The sequence below is a fragment of the Canis lupus genome, chromosome 14 (genome assembly GCF_048164855.1).
Source record: "Canis lupus baileyi chromosome 14, mCanLup2.hap1, whole genome shotgun sequence".
Lineage (NCBI taxonomy): Eukaryota > Metazoa > Chordata > Mammalia > Carnivora > Canidae > Canis > Canis lupus.
Genome location: NC_132851.1, coordinates 23183776 through 23206344, shown reverse-complemented (window position 1 = coordinate 23206344; position 22569 = coordinate 23183776). Strand labels below are relative to the sequence as shown.

The 22569-nt window shown below is 51.5% G+C and overlaps 1 protein-coding gene across 3 annotated transcripts in view; it reads right to left on the bottom strand.

Moving 5' to 3' along the window:
- Window positions 1-22569, bottom strand: part of ZHX2 (zinc fingers and homeoboxes 2) — a 161647-nt gene that overhangs the window by 77616 nt on the left and 61462 nt on the right. For 2 of the 3 annotated variants that reach the window (XM_072774364.1, XM_072774363.1), the window contains exon 2: window positions 12502-12572. The gene's annotated coding sequence lies outside the window, so the exon portion shown is untranslated. The remainder of the gene's footprint in view (window positions 1-12501; window positions 12573-22569) is intronic. The other variant, XM_072774365.1, reaches the window with a different exon arrangement.

The following is a 22569-nucleotide window of genomic DNA, read 5'->3' as shown; positions in this document are numbered from 1 at the left end:
CATTGAAATATATAGCACACTATGGCTTCGGTTCTAATTTGCTACACAATCTAAACATTCCTTTCTCTGCTTTTGGACATACTGGTGCAAAAAGTTTCCATTTTCCATATACACGCCCACTTAATGTAGACAACTGTCACATTTCCCCAATGAAATCCTGATACAAGAACATGGAAAATCCTAAACGCTTTTCTCTCCTCCTTATGTCTCATAAATAAGAAGCCAATGTATATTTTAAATAGATAGGTCCTATTTGTTTAGGAGAAGCTCCCATTCAATGCCAAGGATCTGCCCTTTGGATAGGCAACCAGACTGTGGTTCTCCCCCAAATGTACCTTCTCTAAGCCCCTCAGGGTCCCCCTACTTAGAATTGCTCCTCTGCCTTCACATCTCATCCTCTAATTGTGAAGAGGCATGAGCGTTCAAGGGACCTACAGCCACTGGCCCCAGATGGCCGGCCCAGGAGCCGAGGGTGAGGCACTGGACCTCCCCAGCGCCCCTCGTGTGCTTCTCTCCCTGCTGCACTTTGCCTTTTGCTAGGTGGCAAATGCAGACAAACCATGTTCCGATCCCCCCTTACTAGTAGCCTCACAACTTCAGGCAAGTTCCCCAGCCCCTGTAAGCCTCAGCCTCCTGGTCTGCGTGGCGAAGATAATGAGCGTATCTATCTCACAGGACTGCCGTGAGGATTAAATGAGATAGTAGAGCGCCAGCACTCGGCATTGTGCAAGGCACAGTAAGCCCTTGATAGATGTGAGCTATTATTATAATTGTATGCATGGTGCCATGGGAACCTGAAATCCTAGCTAGCAGTTATTTAATACTTACCATGTGCCTACTGTTTTGAGTATTTTAAGAACTGTTTTAGTGCTTTTTATACGTTTATTTCATTTTTTAAACCTCATGACAACAGTCAGGTTGTCATATAGGTAGTGTTATCTTCAGGTTACGGATGGAAAAACAGAGGCACAGAGAAGTTAAGTAACCTACCTGAGAGCACACAGCTAACAGATCACCGTGATAGCATTCTCCACTCTCCCTACTTTATTATCGTTATTCACCCATCCTTCCCACCGGGGAGCGGGGGCGGGGGGGCTGGAATGTGTAATTAATTTGTGGCTTCTCAGTGCTTAGCCCATGGCAGACCATCATACTAGTGGAGGTTGCCACCGAATGTTCCACATCCCCCCTGGTCTTTTCTCTTTCGGCATTGACCCCTTGAGGGCACAGGACTGGGTCTCCTGATCCCTGCACCTGCTCCTTACTGAATCGACCGGGTGGGACCAGATGGTGCCTTGAAGAGGAAACGAGCTCCTTCTCACAGTGGCACACACATGCTCCGGGCTCTCCACACGCCGTCTCACAATCCAGCTGGATTCAAGACACAGGAAGCAAACAAGGCTTTCAGCAGCCTCAGGCGAGCAGGGGTGAAATTAGTAGATTGGTGTACAAAGAAGCGTTTAATAATGCTATCACGCTACCCGTCCTCACGGAGCCGTTGTGACATTCTGCATTAAAGAAGTGACAACTCTCAATTGCTGCACATAACGGAGGCCTGGCATCACGTTGGCTCCCAGCCCCCCCAGAACACTTGCATTTTCTGGCGACGGATGGCATGCATACAGGGATCGGGGGAAACTGATGGCTTCGTACAAAAATGTCCTTGTAGACCCCTCCAAGCCCTTTGTAGTGTGGTTGCTCTTCTGCTCGCCTGTCAGGAGCGTCGTTTTCGTTAAATATTGAGGAGCTGTTTGTTGAAATCCTGTCGTCATGGTAACCGGGTGGGGGGGAGGGGTGCTGACATAGTCTGGTGCTGCCCGAATTATTGCATATTAATCGGGTGCGTGGTGCTATTTAATGAGTTTCCCTGTGTGCCTCCCCATAACAAGGAATGTAGAGGACCCAGGGCCTTGGGGTTTCCCCCTGCTGTCACTGCTAAAGATGTGTTTGCTCACCGGTTCCTGGTGCTGTGCTGTTTGCTGGATAGATGGACAGACAGAGGAACGGATGAACAGACGGATGGATGGATGGAGAGACGGATGAATGCCAGGAACAAAATTGTACATGTTCTCGGTAGAGCTGTTTCTGACCACTCTCCCATTTTATAGTGGGAAGGAATTTGGCCAGAGAGATAGGGAAAGTCGGGGAGGTCAAGAAAATAAATGGGGGGCAAGCATGGCCAATGGTTCCCTTGCCCAAAAAGAGAACAAATGGCCAGAACCTGGAGACAAAGCCGATGAGCACAGATGAGCCGATGAGCGTAGGCCTGCCTGGCTGGGTTCAAATCCTCGCTCCGTGTCCTCCCACCGTGTCACTCAGGAAGGAGTGGCCTGCCCTCCCTCCCCACGTGTCAGAGGGGTCAGAACCGTGTTTACTCCCTGGGCTGGTGAGGGGAGGCCTGATGATGCTCTCAGCACAGTGCTCGCCCAGAGTAAGTGCCCGATCACAGAGTGACCGCCACCCCTGCATTGGTGCCCCTGCCAGTAGGAAAAGCCCCAAGAGAGGCGCCACGGTGCTTTCCTGGTCTAAAAGGTCTAGTTGGGCCCTGACCATCCAGGGCAGGATCCAAACCCAGGTCCCATTGACTCTACTGTCATGCCATGTTCTCTCTGAGGTCGGCAAACCTTTTCTGGAAAGGGCCAGATAGTCAATATTTTAGGCTTGGTGGGTCACATGCAGTCTCTGTTGCATATATATATATATTCCTTTAAAAATATAAAACCATTCTTAGCTCACAGGCTGCTCAGAGATAGGCATAGTTGGCTGATCCTTGCCATGCTGTCTTATGAGGAAACAGGAAAAATAAGGAAAGCAAAGTGAAAGGAGATGTCTACATGGCTTCTCTCACTAAAAGCAGGTTGAAGCTACACTTAAAAAAGGAAAACTTGGGCCGAGGAGTTTGTTTTATTTTAAAAATAAAAGCCTTGGTGATTCCTTGGAGTCTTGCAATGCTCATTCTATAGTTTATGAAAGGAGGCATAGAAAAGGAGGGTGACCTGGCCAAGATCACCCCGCTGGGAAAGCACAGAGCCGGCACATAAACCCAGGGGTCTGGCGCCAGAGAACTTCGCCACCACCCCATCCATGTACCTCCACATGTCGAAAATAACCTTTGTTTTCTATTTTTCCAAGGCTCCGGAAATCCTCCACCAGCTGACCTGGTAAACAGCCAGACTCTGGGGTCTGGCAGATGTGTGATCCGGCCTCAACTCTACTGTTACTGAGTCTGTGACCTTGGAAAAGATTAACTTTTTTTGGTCTTCAGTGTCCTTGATGGTAAAATGGGGGATATATTTGCTGTGCCCTCCCTTTGAGTGGTTATGAGGTTAGCAAATAGCCTTGGATGTGGCAAATGCTGGCTAGATGTCACAATAGTTATGACGATGACTGTGGCGGGCAGAGACATAGCTCCCTTACCCTCAGATGCTCAGGCCCCAATCCGCAGAACCTGTGAATGTGTTCCCTTAAATGGCAAAGAGGAATTAAGGCTGCAGATGGAATTAAGGTTGCTAATCAGCTGGCCTTAAAATAAAGAGAATATCTTGGATTATCTGGGTAGGCACCATGGAATCACAAGAGTCCTTAGAGATTGAAGCCGGGCAGAAGAGTCGGCTTCAGAGTGATGCAGCAGGCGGGAAACTCAACTGGCCACTGCTGGCTTTGAAGATGGAAGAGGCTATAAACTAAGGAATTAGGGAAGCTTCTAGAAGCTGGAAAAGGCAAGCCATGGATCCCCACTGCCCCCACGCCCAGCCCAGAGCCTCCAGAAAGGAACGTATCCTGTTGACACCCTGGTTTTAGCTCAATGAGACCTATTTCAGAATTCTGACTTCCACAACTATTAAGTTTGTGAGGCTTCAGGCAATAAGTAGTTTGTGACAACAGCAAAAGGAAAAGGAGAACTGATACACTGCCATAGAAAGGAGAAGCCTCATCAGCGTGGAGCTCCGCCTGAAGCAAAGACAGCAGCAAAGACAGCATCCTGCACAGGCTGGAGGGTGACGGGCCTTTTCTGGATGCTCACTGATGCTGCTCAACCAGCAAACCTGGGCTCAGGCCTGTGACCTGACCCATCCCCACCCCTCAGGGCATTTGCTGGGATGGCCACCAAAGTAAAGCCCTCTTTCTGTGGGGGTTGCCGAGAGAGGCTGCTGGATCTTTGGGGGAGACTTGCCTGAGCAAAGCCCACACAGAAGAAATCTGAGTCTCGAGATGGAGAGAAGCGATGCCTGCTGACATTGTTTAGATCTTGCTGGGCTCAAAGCCAGGCCAGCTCAGACTTTTCAATTACATGAACTGCTTTTTTGTCTTATACTTCCGTCAATTTGAATTAGATCTCCAGCTTGCAACCAAAATTCTGACTAATATAATCAAATATTCACTTAAGTACTGTTACCTACTAGTTTCAGCTATTACCATTTCCTTGGCCAATAAACTTTGGGCCCTGAAATACCACGGAACAGGGTTTAGGGTAGGCCACTAGGGCAAGGTGTTGGATGGACGGTAGGGGACGGTGGGATGCCAGACGGATCCTGTTCACCTCAGATACACTGAATCTGCTCCTGGAGTAGGAGCAAAAGAAGCAAGTGGAAAGAGCACAGAACCCCTCACACATTGCTCACTGGGGGTATGGTTTGAACTTGCACCTGCATCTGTGCAGATGAGCACAGCCAATGCCTCTAATGGGCTCTTCATGTCCCATCTAGCAGGGTTGAGCACACTGCACACCAGTGGCACCTGGGACAGCTGTAGCTTGGTTTCCTGACTGACCTGTTTCTTCTGGTCTGGCCTCTTAAATGCTGTTAGTGTCTAAGGTTCTGTCCTCTGCTCCGAGCTGTCCCTGCGAGAGAGTGCAATCATCCCATGGCCTTGCCTTGCTCCTCCATCAGCCACCGATCTTCATTCCTCCCCTGGTCGGCCTAGGAGATGTGGCACGTGCCCTTCGGTAGTGGTGACAATGGCCCACGTTGATTTTTTACAGGACAGTGAGGGTGGGGTGGGGGCTACGGCACAGGGAGGGTGATGCAATTTGAAAAGGACCCAGCTGATGGTCATCTCTTCCTCCTCCCCGGGACTCCCCCCATCCGGTTGGCAACCACTGACCTATATATGGATGACTCGTGAATTAATCCATCCCATCCTGAAATTGCTTCTGTCCATGTTGGACATTTCCACTAGGAGGATGACACAAGTGCTAGTACTGTAATTAATAGCAAGGCCATTGCTAATGGGATGCAAGGTTGCTCTTACCGAGCACTCCCTCTGTGCCAGGCATAGCTCCTAACGCTACGTGTATGGACCCGTATGGCCCTCTTAGGTGGCTAATAACTGCAGAATCCCCATTATAGAGATGAAGACACTGAGGCTCTGGAAGAGGAAATGACCCCCGTAGGGTCACACAGCTAGTAAGTGGCTGAATCAGGATCTGGACTCCTGAGACCACCTGCTTAACCCCTGCTCTACGCTGCCTCCCAGTCCCTGGGTGTCCCCTAAGTGTGTCAAATAAGACCTGCCCAGGGCCTTCTGTACCACTGGCACATTTTCCCTATCCACTCACGACCATGCCCAGCAGGATCACTCTCAGATTCCTATGCCAGGAAGTCATGGCTCCCTCCTGACTCCCCTGTTCTCGCTTTCTGTGTTCAAGGCCAGTTAATGCTTTCTCTGAATTGGCACCCTGGGGGCAACTTCCTGAGCTCCAGCCCTGCTGGGACAGCCCTCCCTCCGGGTTTACAGGGCTATGTCCTCTCCACGGCCAGCCCTCCTCTGCTGCCTCCTGACTGCCTCCCTCAGCCCATCTGTCCCTGTGTCTGTCCTGCCTTTGATGGGTCTTACCCACGGCCCACCCTCTGTACTGCGACCATGTCACATTTCTAAACCAGAGACCGCCTCATGTCACCTGCTTGGTGTAAAACTTCTGAAAGCTGCTTACTGCTTCCCACAGGTAGTCCAATCCTGCGCATGGCCTGTGAGGGTCTCTGGGCTTTGACTCATCTGAGCTTGCCCATCTCAACTGCCATCCCTGTTCCAGCAACACCGGACTTCTGGCATCTTCCCAATGTCTCAGACTTCCTCTGTGTCTGCACCTCTGTGCTTGCTTCCCCTGCTTCCCTACCTGCAGAAATTTTTCCCCTCCCTCAGGCTCTAGGTGAAAGCCGCCTGCAGACCCACAGGCAGAATGAAGGACTTTGTGTCCGTGGGTAGGAAGCTTATAGCTTTGGTGTCAATCAGGCGATCACATGACACGCTGACTTCTGTATTTATTTACTTACTGCTTTTGATTTACTAACACTGTGCAGGTCCCTGTTCTAAGAACATTCCATAACTACCCTGTGAGATGGCCCATTTTACAGATGAAGAAATTGATGTACGGGGAAGTTAAATAACTTGGCCAAAATCAGGGACAGGCAAAGGTAGAGCCGGGATCCCAACCAAGCCCATCTAGCTCCAGAGTGCAGAGTCTTAATGACCCTGCAGTACCACCTCACACTAGGTGCTGGGATGGTAAAGTCCATGGGAATCCAGAGAGGGCACAAGGGCCCGAGAGGAAGCTGCAGGACATGCTGAGGGGACAGCCCTGGCTGCCCAGGGCCTCCAGGTGACAGCTTATCAGGCATGCCTATGCTGGCCATGCCCTCTGACCTCAAGGCTTCCCCCATACCCCACAGAACTCTCAGCACCATAATTGGGAGCAATGGGATGAGGCTAGAGCAGGATGAGAGGAGGGACCCACAGCAGGGTCATCACACAGGGAGTGGAGGCTCAGGGGGAAGAATGAGAGAGAGTGAGGGACTTTCTCCTCTTCCCCTGCCCATGGGGCACTGGGCTGGGTGCTGGCCAGGTCTTCTCTTGGGGTGGAGCAGATGAAGCTCCTCAGGCAGGGGAGCAGGCCAGGGGCTGCACAGCTGCTCTGCTCCAGGCCTCAGGAGAGAGGCCAGAAGAGAAGCATGAGGTGGTCCAGGCCAGGGCCAGAGAAGATGGGGCAAATGCTCCAGGAGGCCAGGATAAAGGGCGTGCACTTGTCTGTTGTCTCCTTAGAACCTCTGCTCTCAGCCAACAGCCCAGGAGTCCTAACAAACTCTCCCGGGCTTCCCAGGCCCCTTCCCATGGCTCTTGGCTTCTGTGACCAGGAGTGTTGCCTCTCTAGCTGTGGGGGGTCCTCTCTCTGCCTCATGTAGATTTTTGGGCTTGATTTTTTTTTTTTTCTAAAGTAAGAATTTCTTCTTTCTCCTAAATATTCTCAGGGATTAAGGCTGAAACTGGAATTCCATTTCAAATTTTGTACCCATTTTTAACAAGTAGATCCCCTCCTTTGGCATGCTTATGTTCAAATTCACTTGGTATCAGTTTGACATTTGAGCACTTTTGCTGTCCTGACTCTCCCTAGAGTAGGAGTGGCATTTGGGTGCTGACACTTGCTGAGCTAAAGGGCAGATGTGCACATGGTCCAGTCACCATGTGGTTCAGCATCCTCTAGAGAGACCCAAACCAAAGCCTTCATGCACATGCCTGTCAGGACCCTGGGACCATCAGCTACTCCCCCCAGAGGACCAAGAGTAACACAAGTTGAAGCTTTAAGCGGACCTTTCCCATTGAAAAATCATTGAGAATAAAAAGGAAGAGCCTCTGAGAAACCAACAGGAGTCATTTGAAAAGTATGATGCTATTTTAAAAAAATCTATCTGTAACAGCATTTTCTCGAACATATTGTAAGAAGAAAGCTATGCTTTCAGGGGGACTATAGATAGGAGGTGGTACGGGGGAGAAGAAATAGCATTTTTGACCATCTTTTGTGAGCAAGATCGCCGGCGGGGCCTCTTCCACATTTTATTTCATTTACTCTCCTGAATAGCCCTGTGGGGTGTATTATTTCCCCATTTTACAGATCGGGAAACTCAGGGAAAATCTAGTTCTGGACTGTTTTGTCTCATCTTGTGCATATAATTCTGCAAAAAAACAGCTTATTCCTAGCTAGTGCAGCCAAGTCTAATTCAAATTCTCTGGCAATTTGAAATAGAAGCCAAGCTGCCCATTGAATGATTTTCTACCTCAAAAATGCCCTGCTTTTATTAGAGTTTCGGTGGTATCCATCCTTAGTGCACAGAGTAAGTGTCCTAGAAGTATAGGTCAGACACCCTCGGCCATACAGTCAGCCCTGCTAAGCACAGATCACTGTGGCCCTTGTACTGGCACCAGTTAACTAGCTGGGAGTTCATTTGATTCCGTTCACTAAAAGGGAACAAAGCTCCTGTGTGCAGTAGACACACAAAGATGAAGACTTTTTACTTACTTGGGTTGGTTCTAAAGTGGTCCAGATTAATGAGGTTTTGCTGTGCTTTGCCTCTGTGATGCTAAACAAGGCTGCTGATGGAAAACCACTAAGTATGGGGCTAGGGAGTGGTCTTATAAATTGCCTTTGTGCGGGGATGCCCCAAACTGGCACGGATGCTACAAGTCCTCTTCCTTGCCCCCTCAGCCGTTAATCCATCGTAGCACACTATTTCTTGGATTTTCCTCAGAATCCTTCTCAACACCCTGCACCTGGCAGCCATGAGCAGTCGATCAGAGTCCAGAAGACTTAATCTATTTACCATCCTTGACCTAACTCAGTTACCTCATCTAAATATTGGTGGCACAGAGGCTGAGAGAAGCCAAGGCCTGTGGCTTCTTTCTTCTGAATGCCTCCCCTTTGAAGCTGCCCAGGAAAGCCCCTCATCCCTATTCCCTTCCTCTTAAAAGTAGAAGTGAAGTTGGGGTCACTCGGCAAAATGTTAGGCATTTTTTAAGATCTCACAGGTCCAGGGGCAGTGCTTCTGTCCTCAATGATTGTGGCTTACACTACAGTCCTACTATCCAGCTAGGACCACAGTGCGACGGGCAGGGGAGGTGAAAGGTAGACCTCTGAACAAGCTCATTCTATAGTCCAGGTCTACTACTAATGCTGATAAATGTTTCAGGCAAATGCAAGCTTTTAAAAGATAAAAGGAACAGCAAAGAGTTTACGGAAAGGGAAGTAACACTCAAGAAGGGAGTGTGTGCAGGCTCTGAGTGGGAGTTGCTCAGGAGGCTTGGGTCTCCCCTACTTATAGGGAGGTTAAAATGAGGGGCTGAATGTTCATGGGAGGGATGGGGGATCTTTTTTCCCTTTAACGTAGAGGAGCTTTGGGAGACGTAGCACATACCTAGTTTTGGTCACTCGACGCATGCATCCTAGCATTTTCTGCAAGTGTACCCTCCCCCCCCAATATCGAATATCGATTATACTTTGTGCCCTCTAGCGCCCCTGGTGGAAGAGTCATTCTCAGTCATTAAAGGCTCTCAGGCACATACTTGGGGCTCGGAAAAAGGAACACAGCGTTTTTATTCTTTAGTTAGGTCCCTGATTCTTGTAGGCTGACCGCAGCCTCCTCTGTTGCTGACTGCAGGGCATCCTGTTTGGAGTCCCATTCCTTCACGCCTGTGCTAACCTGCCTATGACACCATCACCCTGCCCCTCCGCGCACTTGCTCTCCTTGAGGTCCCGGGGTCCCCACATGTGAGTGCGTGACGCACACATGTGCAGTGGGCACTCCTTGACCCATATTGGAGACACTGGGCTCTCTCTGCCAGTGGCACTTGGTCCACACCCAAACAACCCGGAGTGCATCCTGGGTGGAGGTACCCACCCCGGACAGGGTTACAGAGGTGGCTGCTTGAATGTGCCGGCAGTATGTCCCCATTTGGCCTGCTGGCCTAGTGTAGGCTCCCTGCATTTCCAGCAATCAAAGCTGCCTAAGTGTCTCTTATTGGTGTGTACGCACACCATCCCACAGAGGCCCTGGCCTCCCTGGCAATGCAGTATAGATTCTTCTAAGTCTGCTTTCAGGGCCGATATGGGCATTTGTGCAGTGTGAGGCTTGGAGTTAGGCACATGCTAGATCTAGATTCAGACAAGTGCAATTTTTATTTAAAACCTGCTACAAGTCCTGGTGTAGTAGATGGTGTCTTGTGCAAAGTGAAGCACCCTTCTGAGAATCGGTCTCCCAGCCCAGGAGGTGACCAGACCTTCTCTGGGAGGGGCTGGGGAAGAGGCACTCCCTGGCTGCGAGCTTCGAGACTATGCCACCCAAACTCCAGTCTTCAATGATTTTCCATCTGCATCAACAGAATCTCTCTTCTGTACAGTGTTTTTCGAGTTGTTAAGATCATTTCTGCAAGACAAGGCGGCTCGCACTGGTTTTCAGCTCACTGGAAGGACAGGGTGGGTCCCGAGAAGTCAGACCACTTTCCAGGAGGGCCCCCAGCAAGAAATAAATGGCTGAACGGCCCTCGCCTTTGGACAGGTGCCAGGACTCCAACAGCCCATCAGAGAGAGATAGAGAGAGAGAGAGAGCAAGGGAAGAACGGAGCCACCTTCTCAAAGCATCTCTGTTTTAGAGAGTGAGCTCAGGGGTGCAATCGCTTCCCTGTCCCCTCTCCCATCAGTTAAGCCAGGGCTTCTGACTCCCAGCCCCAAGCTCTGTCCTCTGCCTCATGCTGTCCCAATACTGAACATTAATCCAGAGTCATGTCCCATGTGTTGAATAAAAGCACGGCTAATGTTTATTGGGCACTTACTATGTGCTGGCCCAGGGCCAAGCCGCTCAACCGGAGTTAATTAATTCCCTGCATCCTCACAGCCACCTGGTGTGGTAGGTGTTATCACAATCCCATTATTGGTGGAGAAGACTGAAGTATCTAAGGTGAGCAACTTGCCTATGGCCCCATAGCTAGTGGAAGAGCCTAGATTTGAACCCTGACTCCAGGGGCCCGGCTCCTCTTAACGAGACATCACCTCCTTGGGTGCCTCCTCATCGGTTTCCCTTCCAGTCATTTGACAATCACTTACTGAGCACCTACTATGTGCCAGGTCCTGTGAATCAAAGACACAGCCCCTGACCTCAAAACCCCACTCCTGCTTAAAGATTTGTCAAGAAAGCATCAAAGCACAAATGAGTTGTTCAGCCCTCCACTCCCATTCCTTGTCTCCCATCCCCAGCCCAGCCCCCCACAGCACGCAGGACTCAGCTGAATAGACAGCCCATGCACAACAGACTGTCAAACTCAATTCTCATCCATGCTGTCAGTTTCTTAAAGAAAAACCCCATCTCTGGCCTCCCACAGCACCCTGCCCTCAGGGACCCTTGATAAATATTTACAGCTGCAGCTGACCCAGGCCCAGGGGAAGAAGACCCAGTCACAGAGCACAAAGGAGGCCTGGGGGCTCATTACTCAGACCTTCCCATTCACAAGGGGTGTCCCTCCTGTGCAAATTCCCCACTGGGACTGGGGTGTGATTCTTCTCACGCTAGCTTGAGTATGTGCTACTGGTTTTGCCAAAGTGCCCGGACCCCCCTAGGAAGCCACCCTCCCTGTCTCCCACAGCCTGGGGGGTTGGGGAATCCTACCACAGTGTCCCCCAGGCCTTTCTTTATGGTCTCTGTGGCCTGGATCAAAGGTCTGGATATCGTGACTAGTTGGTTAAATCTTTTCATGGTCCTGACAGGGGACAGAACTCCCCAGAGCTTCTAATCAAAACTGCCACCATGCTTGGAGAGTTGCCCAGCCCATCACATACATGAAGTGTTGGGGTCACACCTGTGAGATGTGTGGCTCTCTGACGGTAGCTCGGATACAGAAGAGGCCAATGCACAACAGGTCTTAGGAAGACCCGAGGGTCATCTCATCCGGAAATTTCCAAACAGTTTTATAGCAGAACCCCATCAAATAGGTGGTGCTGGGAGAGTGTGCGCACTCATAAGCTCCCACCTCCAACCCCTCACCCTATTACCCCTGGTGGTTCCAGGTCATCATGGAACAGAGTCTGGAAGATGCTGCCCTAGTCAAAACCACTCCATCCTTCAACATCGATGCATCTGCAACCTGCACTTGAATTCTTTCAGGGACAGGGAAGTCACTACTTCCAGTGAATGCCTATTTCACCTTGGCATACCTCCTTTGTAAGGAATTCCTTAGGTCGAGTCAGTAGCTGCTCACTTTTCTTCAATGACAGCCCTTTAAATGTGCAAAGGTGGCTTTTTCACGTCTCATAGGTCATCTCCTCAGGGCTATGGGGTTACAAACTGGTGTGAACCAGGTACTGTGAACAGTCCCTCTCTGTTCTAAGAATAGCTCCCTAACCCTGGTTTGAGTTCCCTGGAAACACTTCCCAGCACAGGCCCCCTGGTTGGTGCATCTGAGCTACGGCCATCCGTGTGGAGAAAGGAAGCCCAGGCGCCTAGAGACTCAGTTTGCTCCCAGGGAGGGACTGGCAGGGCTCCAGTGGGTTCCAAGGGACTCACACCTGGATTCTCTGCACCGTGCCATTTCCAGGTGCATCTGGAGGGAAACAGATTCCGAGCCGTGCAAGCCAGCTGGCTCCCTGGACAGACTCCAGGTCCGGCCCCCCCGCACCCCCTACTCATCCCCTTTCCCTTGAAATCCAGTGGAGGCCGGGCCTCCGCCCAGCACGCCGTCACTCACCAGACCCGGATTGCTTACATCCTGGGAATCTTGGTACCCTTCGACTCCAAGAGCAGTCAGCGTGTGGAGACCTACAGGGAAGAGAAACTCCGTATTAAAAGCAGGGCAGAGCAAGTGGGTGTCCGACTGTCCTTCCGGGCAGGCCGGAGGCACAGGGGGAGACAGGGATGGAGAGGCCGGATGGGAAAGGATAGGAAATGAAATGGGAAGGTCTAGGGAGGTCGAAGCTGCTCATTAAACGGACCTCAAAGCCCCTGGGCCTTGTGGTGACGCTGAGAAGGGTGGGGGGAGGGGAAAGACCCTCACCCCGGGGAGCCAGGCTCCGAGAAGCAGGCCTTCCAGGGGAGGGAAGCCAAAAGCAGGATCAGATGGGGCGGGGTAGGGCGCTGTCTCCTGCACCTCACTCCGGCTCTCCTTGGGTCTTCGCAGTCCGTTCCGAGCAGCAGCCGGCCGTGCGTCCTTCCATTCTGACGAAGGTGAGGGGGGAAAAGCCCTGTGCGCAGGCCTCAAGTCCAAAAAGATACCGCAGTCCTTAAAACAAAAGCCCCAAATGCGTATTTATATCCTGGGAGACTCCTGCCAAGCGAACCCTGTGTGTGCTTTGAAAATTCCTCAGGAGAGCTGTAGCCGGAGGAATAAGGCGTGTGCCGGGCTCAGAGGCTGCGTTCCCAGCATGGCAAGTTGAGGCCTGAGCTCTAGAGGTTTCTGCAGCCGGCGGAGGCCCACCTGCAGCGCACGTGTGCGCGTGGAGCAGCGTGCTGATGAGCCGCGGAGGCCGGGCTCCTCGCTCCCCACACCCAGCCTCCTCTACAGCAGAACTTGTTTTCTCTTGTTTCCCTAAGAATCCCGAGGTGAGCAGAGGGTTCTCTCCTCCTCTCTGCCTGTTTGCAAAGGAGAACCTTTTGACTGGAGCGGGGCGGGGAGCAAGCATCTTCCCGGCAATGGTCTCTGCTGACTTTGCTACCACACACGGGGCACCGTGTCCACTTGCTCTGTTCGCTTGTTCTTCAAAGGGAAGCTCGCATCCCCCGGGAGCTCCTTGGGGGAGCAGCGACTCTGGCCCCAGCCAGGCCTCCGGAGCCAGAACCTGCTTCCTAGCAAGCTTCTCGGGTGACTCCTGGGCTCACTTCAGGTCTGCACAATTCCCCTTCGTAACCTTGGAAGAAACAGCAATACTCATCCATAACCATGAGAGGGAGGAAGGAAGGAGGAAGTCGTCAGAGCCCATCCTCCAGGTGAGGAAAACAGGCTCAAGAAGCCATGATGTGGCTATTGCGCTCTTACTGCTAGCAGGTGGTAGGGCTGGGCCACGCCAGTGTGCCTTTCCACTGCCCCATCTTGGGGGAGCAGAAAGAAGGGGTGAAGAGGTCAGCAGGCCCCAGGGTGGTCGGAGGGATGAGGGAAGGGCTGCATGTGGATGACCTCAGGCCCCAGAGCAGGAGGGTCCTGGAGAGCACTCGGGGACGGAGGCGTTGCACACAGCAGGCTGGTTCCCCCCTCTGCACTTTTGTGAGGGCCCTCGATAATCTTCCAGTTAGAGGTTCTGGGCCTCTTTCCTGCAGGAGAATTTAAGCTTCTGCATTAATCCCAGTGATTAATTTATGCTGATTCCAGGGAATTTGGCTATCTGGCCCACATACTTAGAACGAAGCATCCAGCAGGAGACGTACCCAGGGGACCATCTAACCTTGGTGTCCAGGCACTGATGAGCAGAAGGACAATTGCCCTTGAGAGTTTAGAAAGAGCTTTTCATCCATTAGCCGATCGCTCCTTAAAAGAACTTGGGGAGTCACCAGTGCTATTTTGCGGTTGAGGAAAATGAGGCACAGAGAGGTTAAGTGATTTTCCTGAGGTCATCCAGCTTCTGGGCAGGTTGGGGTTGAGGTCCCCTGACCACTCAGCTGCTCCCGATGGAGAGAGAGATCGCGTCACAGGTTTATGATGCTGTCACTTTGTTTTGCCCAGCTCCATATGGCTTTGCTCGACACTCTGCTCACAGAATGCATTCAACTGAATAGACTCATGGGCCAAGAGGGAAATGGCCCACCACCCACACAGGGTGTGTGACAGTTACCTTTCTCCATGGCAACTGGCCAGCTGGCATGCTGGGTGCATCAGTTACTCACATATTACTCTCTGTATCGCTTCTCTTTCTGCACGGCTTCCATGAGGCAGATTAGCTCACACAAGGTATACAGGTGAATGATGTCAATAAAATCTGGAGGTTGCAGCAGCTCGTAGAGAAATGTCCCCAGCACATGAACGTTTTGCTCCACGTGATGGCAACTAGATGCAAAGCACCCAGACACAGCCAAGTGCAGCAAGGCTGTCCAGGCGCCCACATGTGCCACACTCCTCCTCTTGGCTCACTGCGGCCACGTGCTGTGCCGTAGAAACGCCTGTTGCTCGGCTCTCGCGGAGCTTTGTGCAAAGGCCCTGGGCTAGACCATCCATCTCTGCTACACCGTCGCAAAGGCTGCAGCTGTCCCTCCACCTGGGACTTCTGAGAACGGCATCTGTCCCCTTCGGCCTTTCCAGCCTCAACCGCGCCCAGCCCTGCTCATCAAGTCCCCCTACAATACAGCCCCATAGTGACTCGGGCCCTAAGGTTACTGGTGTGTTTTTTTTTTTTTTTTAACTCAAAATATAGCATGCCCTTTCAACTGGGCTTGTATCACCACCAGGGTGGTGCTTTATTACAGCGTTGCGTGGGTTGGGAGTGCTCTGTGGTCCCCTGGTGGTCCCCCAACGTGTGGTGATTTTTTAATTTTTGAGAATGCAAGGTTTTACAGGAATGCATAGGTCATTTTATTGATTTATTTTTATTTTATTTATTTATTCATGAGACACAGAGAGAGGGAGAAGCAGGCTCCCTGCAGGGAGCCCCATGCGGGACTGGATCCCAGGACCCCAGGATCATGCCCTGAGCCAAAGGCAGACGCTCAACCACTGAGCCACCCAGGTGTCCCACACCCAGGTCATTTTATAGCAGAAGTGCCTTCATAATGTAAGTTGTATTATAGGTACTAATATCTATAGTCATTAAATATTGAATGGTAATACTAAATACTGAAGATAGTGACCATTTGATTAGCAGTCATTTACCGAGTACCTGTATATACCTGACTCTGTGCTAAGCACCAGAAAGATATAAATAAATAAGACCCAGTCCTTACTTTAGGAAACTCACAGTATAAAAAAGGAGGAAGATAAATACTAGTCTGAGTTTGAGAAAGGACAATGTGTGCAGAGGTGTTAGGGGGGGCGGGGGGTGCTGTTGCAGCTAATGGATGCCTCATTTGTCTCAGGAGAGAGACCATATTCCTACTCCAGGGCTTCCAGGGCCCTGCAAGGACTGGCCCCTGTTCATCTCGTCCTGCCTCACCTTGCCCCTCTGTGTTCTGGGCTTGCTGACCGCTCAGCTTCTGGAATCCCCCATGCTCTGGGCAGCCACCCAGCTATCCTTGGTCCCTTCCCCTAATTAACCCCAACTTACTCTCTAAGACTGAGGAAGGCAACACACATAAAGTGCTTAGACTCCTGTCAGCAGGTATGTTAGCTACTATCACTACTGCTGCTACTTATTATTATTATCCTTCAGCCGGTGGGGTGCTTCTTGAGCAGAAAGAAGTAGAGCAACTAGCATGGGTTGTACAGTGAATCCTTCTCAGAGCTGGGGGGAGTCTCAGTGAATCTATCTTGTTTTCCTTATTTATCCTGGGACCCAGAGCCGTGGCATCCCCCATAAGACACCTGACCCTAACTGGCATGGGGGAGAGTACTGCTCTTAGGGACAGGACGCCTAAGCCTGAGTCTCACACACCTATTCTGTGCCTTGGCACCCATCAGTCCTCTCCATGGGACCTTGGCTGCCGGACCAGCCAAGTGGGGCTCTAACAGGCCCTCCTCCTTGGGACGCATAGGGGATCAGACGCCCTGGGGCCCCACGTCGGTCCTGCATGGGGCAAATGGCACTTCTCCTTATGAGCATTATAAATGAATTAGAGGACTTTCAATGTCCTTCAAGCTCTAAATGTGCACATATTTCCAGTCCTCCTGGCTCAGGACTCCTTTTGCCAGAATGTGCCGGTCATATGGAGCAAAATCCCAAGAGGGAAAAATCTGCCCGTAGGATTTTCCCTACAGCTCCCCCCCTTTCCTTTGTGCCGTACTTTAAGCCTATTGGATTGCTAGACACCTGAAAGGGGAAACAGGGAGAAGCTTTGAACAGTTTGTAGGAGAAACCCACCCGCCCCACAGTCACTCCCACTAACATAATTTATTCCATTCCATTTCTTCATTCAGCAAACATTTAGCAGATGAGTAAGAAACTCCAGGTCTGGTAAACAGGTCATTATGTCCTGTGGCCATAGCCTCATACTGAGGAGAGGGTGAGGAACCCATGGAAGACAGAGGAGAGGGTGATGAGCTCTGGCTGGGGCCAGTCCCGGCTGCCTGTCTTTGCTCCAGAAAATGTTTCACCCTGGTCACCAACAACAGCCTTTAATTCAAAAGAGCATCACTAGCGAGTGACCAACAGCAACAGCCACTGCTTCCTGAGCTGAGTCCTCCACATGTCTCCTCCCTCTCCCACGGCAGAAGAGCACAGGCCATGCACCCATTTTACAGATGGAAGCCTGAACCATCAAGCCATCAAATACATCGCCCCAAGTCACAAGTGTTGAACGAACGTCCAGCACTGGGGTTTGAACTCTGGCCGGACTGGATATAGTCTTCCCATCTCTTCCCCCGACACTGCCTCTTAAACTTTGGCTCCATGGCTGGAATTGCTGACAAACTGAACCATCTCTCCCCTAACCCCAACCTACTCTTGTACTAAGACCCCTCGCCAAGAGTACAGAGGAAGCTGAGTTCATAACCTCCCCAAGGTGTGTGGGTGCAACTGGACATCTTGAACGAGAACACAGAACTCTATTCTAGAACTGATCTGTATTTGATTCCAAATATTTCCTCCTCAAAATCGTTAAGCACAGGACTCTTCAGGAAGCTGTGCCCAGCCCAGGGCAGGGCAGGGTCTGTTTTGCTCACTAGTGTCTGGGGAGACTTAGGCGAGCCCTTGCAGCTGGGTTGGAGATGGAGACTTCAGTGATATTATTGTGCCAACGGAAGCACGTGGCAATGGTGGCAAGATCACCAGGAGAGGCACGCAGGGATACAGCAGATGGGGGCAGATCTGAAAGGCAAAGAGGAATGGAAGATGAAAAAGCTGGAGAAAAGTGTGTGTGTGTGTGGGGGGGGGGGGGCGTGCTGGATACAGATACTGAAGGCTGGCTGGAGTGGCTGTCGCCAAGCAGGCCAGAGAAAGAGCAAGGGCCAGAACTTTCAGGGACTTGCAGGTGTTTCGAGAAGTCGGGTCCTTCTACCTGTGAGCGATGGTACCTCACCAAAGAGCTGGAGTCCCCGTGTCTGCAGGACCTGGCACATGGCGGCTCTCAAAAGTAGTTGTTGAATGGACAGTGGAACCCTGCTACCACCCAGGGCCCCCCCTCACATCTTCCAGCAATCTGAGAGGCACTGCCTGGGACCCTGCCATCTCTACAAAGGACAACCACAGGGCAATCTGATTTGTGAGGGAAAAATCGTCCCCGGGCACCTGGCCTGAGCCTCCTCCTGCCAGACCTCGGGGAACCCTGGCTCCGGTGGCTGCTGGCAGATGTTTGGGGATGAATACACCTTTGATTACTGCTCATGTTTCAGAGGGAAAAACACAGCTCCCTGGAGATTGGGATTCTATGAAAATGAGTCCTTGCAAAAGAGAGGAAAGTGAGCTGGAAACACAAGCCCTCTGGGCGGGTGGTGGTTTCTTTATTTAAAATAAACAACAACAGCAAAGAGGATCAGCTTGGATGAGAAGCAGGTTCTCGATAATCCCCAAATGGGCAGGACTTAAAAGCAAGTGGCAGAAGGTGGTTGAAGAGACTGGTCTGCAGGAAGGCTGTACCTGGTTACGATCCCAGACATGGTCTCCCAGAACCGGTATGTCCACCTCCCACCCTGTTGGGAAACAGCTCCTGTGGACATTAGTTTAATCCTAACGGGGAGACTGACAGACCCAGTTTAGAAAATCCTTCCTAACATTTTTTTTTCCTTCCTAACATTTATGAGTTTTGTATCCATAGGCAAAATATTATATGTTCTCCGAGCCTTGGTTTTGTCATCCATAAAATGGATACGATGGGGATTGGATGGTATTATGAATGTAGGGTGCTGGGGTTTGAACCCATGTGTCTGCATACAGTTCTTCCATTTTCTCCCATACTGCCTCTTGAACCTAAGACAGGTTTCTTCCCCTCCTGTCACGATTATCTGGCACATAATAGGTGCTTAATAAATGCTGGTTCTGTGGCCCTTCTTTCCCCCACCACGTTTAGCACAAATCTGAGTATACAGGAGGTGCTTAATAAAGCCATGCAAATCAGACCCTCCTCTGTGCAGCACGGTGGCTGAGAATGTACCAGGAAAAGGCAGCTAGCTGTGTTTTTTTCTTCACTGCATCCTGTTTTGAGCCCTTTATTAAATTCTTAAGTATTACTTGCCTTCAGGGTCAAAATAAAATTTCCACAGATTTCCACTTTGCACTCATAAATGATTCTCGCTAAACTCTTTTTCTTTAAAGATTTTTTTTAAATGTGTGTGTGAGAGAGCATAAATGTACTGACTCATAGCTGGAAAAACTCTCCCTAACACATTCCAAATTTGTCGAGTCACATGAATTGAATAAAAGCGCTTAACGTAGCTGCTAGTCCCAGGCTGGCGAGCGAGCGGTTCCACTGCTCCGGGGCCCTATCCCGCCCTCCCCGCCCCTGCTCAGGGGACCTGAGGGGGGTGGGGTTGGTTCTACAATGGGCACCGAATACTTGATGCAGGTTCAATGAATACAAGGATTAAAACGGATTTAGCACCTACCTAAAGCCAAACTCAAATTCTGCAAGGCAGTGTAACATATATTCTAAGACATCAAATAAAAATGTGCATATAGGATCACCGAAACTTAACAACTTCATTTACTGACTCAGGTCTATGCTGGGCACTGTATCAAGCACTTTCCATGCGTGACTAGTTTAATCTTCCCGGCCACCCTGGTTGGTGGGGTGATTACAATTAGCCTCCTTTGCAAGAGAGGAAACTGAGGTAAAAAGTGTTAGTAACTTGCCCAAGGTCTCACAGTGTGCAGATGGTGGAGCTAAGATTCAACCCAATGTAGCTCTAGAACAGATGCTCTTACACGCCCAGCCATTCATTCTGAGAGGAAAGAACCCTTCTGCAATGAAGAAAGAAAACTCCATTTATTCCACAATTATCTACCCAACACTTAGAATACAAACACTGCACCAGATGTCGAAGGGAGGCTGGTGGTAGGCAATTTGGTTACTGATTTCAGCGAGTCTGGAATTGCATAGAGGAGCTATGACGGATGCACAAATAATTGCACAAAAGTAAGTGAAAATGCCACCAGCAGGATTATAGAGTGGCATGGATGGGGAAGGCTTGGTAAGGTGATAACTCTGGTTGGAGTGATTCGGAAGGGCTTCCTGGGGGAGGTGTTCCTTAGCTGGATTGAAGGGCATATAGGATTCCGACAGGAGGTGGCCAGACGAGGTCCTGCCTGCTTGATACCAGTGAGTGCACACAGGTGGCCGATGGCCCTGGGAGTTCCCACCCCGGTTCTGATTTCGGACCTACCACCCCCCCCGGGGGGAACATCTTTCTTGGGGTGGCTGAACCTCTGTCTGGCAGGCTGGAAGCATAGGCAGAAAGAACAGGGAAAGAAATCCAGGAGGAAAAGACTGGGGAGGGAAGGCAGGACACTGGAGAAAGGGTGGAGGGGTGCAGATCTGGCCAGGGCAGGAGCTCCAGGCCCACTCAGTGGGGTTGGCTCTGGGCAAGCCCCTCGCTCTTGGGCTTCAACTTCCTTTATCTATAGGGAGGAAAATGAAGGAAGTGCCCGAATATTCTAGCTGGGCGGAACCTTGGAGAGCTCCCAATTTATCCCATTACTTTGTAGACCAGAAAACTGAGGGCCAGAGAAGCTATGTTTGTGGAAGTCCTTGGATTTGAATCCAAGCTGGTGGGATGAGGACTCAGCACCACCACCCCCGGCCCTGCCGTATAACTGCTCTTCCCACACCCACACAGGGGCATGTGGGCCTCCAGTAGGAGGCCAGGCAATGCCAGGCATGCTGTGGGAGGGGAGACAGAGACCCCATATGGGCCTCAGCTAGTCCACTGGCCTCAGGCTCTGACTCCCCGGGGGGGCCCTGCGAGGCCCAGCTCCGGGCCGCCAGCCTGGGCCCAGCCCCCTGCACATCCTCCCCTCTCAGCTGTGGCTGGCACCTCTCCTCGGCTAGCCCCTCCCCCGACACTCAGGAAGTTTCCAGGAAACCATGACCAGTTCTCTGCGGCCATGGTTTTCTCTGACAAGATGTGCATCTGGTTGTGACTCACAAAGCTGGATTTCCGCCCAGGGCCTTACATCTTGAGTGGAGAGCTCGTTCCCTCGAACTGACAACCTGCCCAGCCGGCTGTGACAATGGAGGCCGCCGCTGCCCTTGTCAGCCCACGCTGAGGTCATCCAAATGGCGCCGTGGGCATTCCTCTCAGACCAGGCCCCGGCCCGGGCAGTCTTCAAGGGTGCCTCAGATACTGGGCTCCTTGACCAAACTCCCCCTCCTCTGGAATGCTGGCCTGCCTCCCCACACCTCCTCCTCCTCCCTCGTCCCTGCGCCAGCAGGGCCTCCTGACCACTCCAGCCCTCGCAGAGCTGCCTCCTCTGAAGGCCTGGTTCGGTGTGGCCCGACAGCCTGGAGGGCAGGGCGGGGGTCGTGTGTCCCCACAGGGAGCTGGACCTGAGGGTGCGGCCGCGTGCAAGAGCGAGCATGCCAATCACGACGAGGATTAACAGTTGGTGCAGGTGCCAAGTGGCCCACATTCAGGCCTTTGCACTTGCTGCCTCCCCACCTCGTCACCCCCCGCCCCCCACCGACCAGAACATTCCAACCCGAGTCTCTGTGGCCCTCAGCTTCTTGACAAAGTTGCCTCCCCAGGGAGGGCTTTCTTCCCCTGCTGCTCTTATTTTGCTGCCTGTTTCATTCCCTTACGGCCCAAGCCCCCACTCCCCCTCGGATTATTGACCTGTTACCTGATCACACGTTCACTCATTTATTATCTGGCTTTTCCAGAAAGCGTGAGAGCAAGGAGGGATCTGCTCATCTTGGATTCCCAGCACCCAGCAGAATGCCCGGAACACAGTAGGTGCTCAGTAAATGTTTCTCGAAGGTGCTCCTGGGTGTGTCAGGCATCGTGGACGTGGACTAATCTCACGCAATCCTCAGACAAACCCTGTGTGCTTGGTGGCGTGTCGTCCGCATTTTACAGTGCGGAACCTGAGGCCCCGAGAACCTGAGCAGGCTGTCTAACTAAGGCCATTTGGAGAGTAAGTGCCTAAGTGCCTGCCATGTGTCCCGCATTTCCATGGTGAGGACACAGGAAAGACTTGTGGCTCGAATGATCTGGAATGCCATGTGCTAAGGACTGAATGTCTATGCCCCCTCCTCCCCCACATTCATAAGCTGAAGCCTGTACCCCCAGTGTGACTGTATCTGGAGAGGGGACCTCTAAGGGAGATGAAATGAGGTCATAACAATGGGGCCCCGATCCCATGGAATTAGTGTTCTTGTCAGAAGAGACTCCCAGAAAGCCTGCTGTCTCTTGCCATGTGCGGGTGCTGGGGAGAGGCCACGTGAGGCCACGGCCGGAAGTGGCTGTCTGCCAGCGAGGAAGGGAGTCCTCACCAGACACAGAATTGGCTAGAACTTTGACCTTGGACTTCCAGCCTCCGGTACTGTGAGAAAATAAATGGCTGTTGCCTAAGCCGCCCAGCCCGGGTCATGGAGGAGGTTGTAGTTACAACGTAAGCATGTCATTTGTTGGGTTCTAAAGGACTCCAGAGGTGTTTTGATATACTCCTGTTTGGGTTACCAGTACTTTCTGATCAAACACCACACAAGGATTACACATTTCTCACCAAGACTGAGAAACGAGAAGACT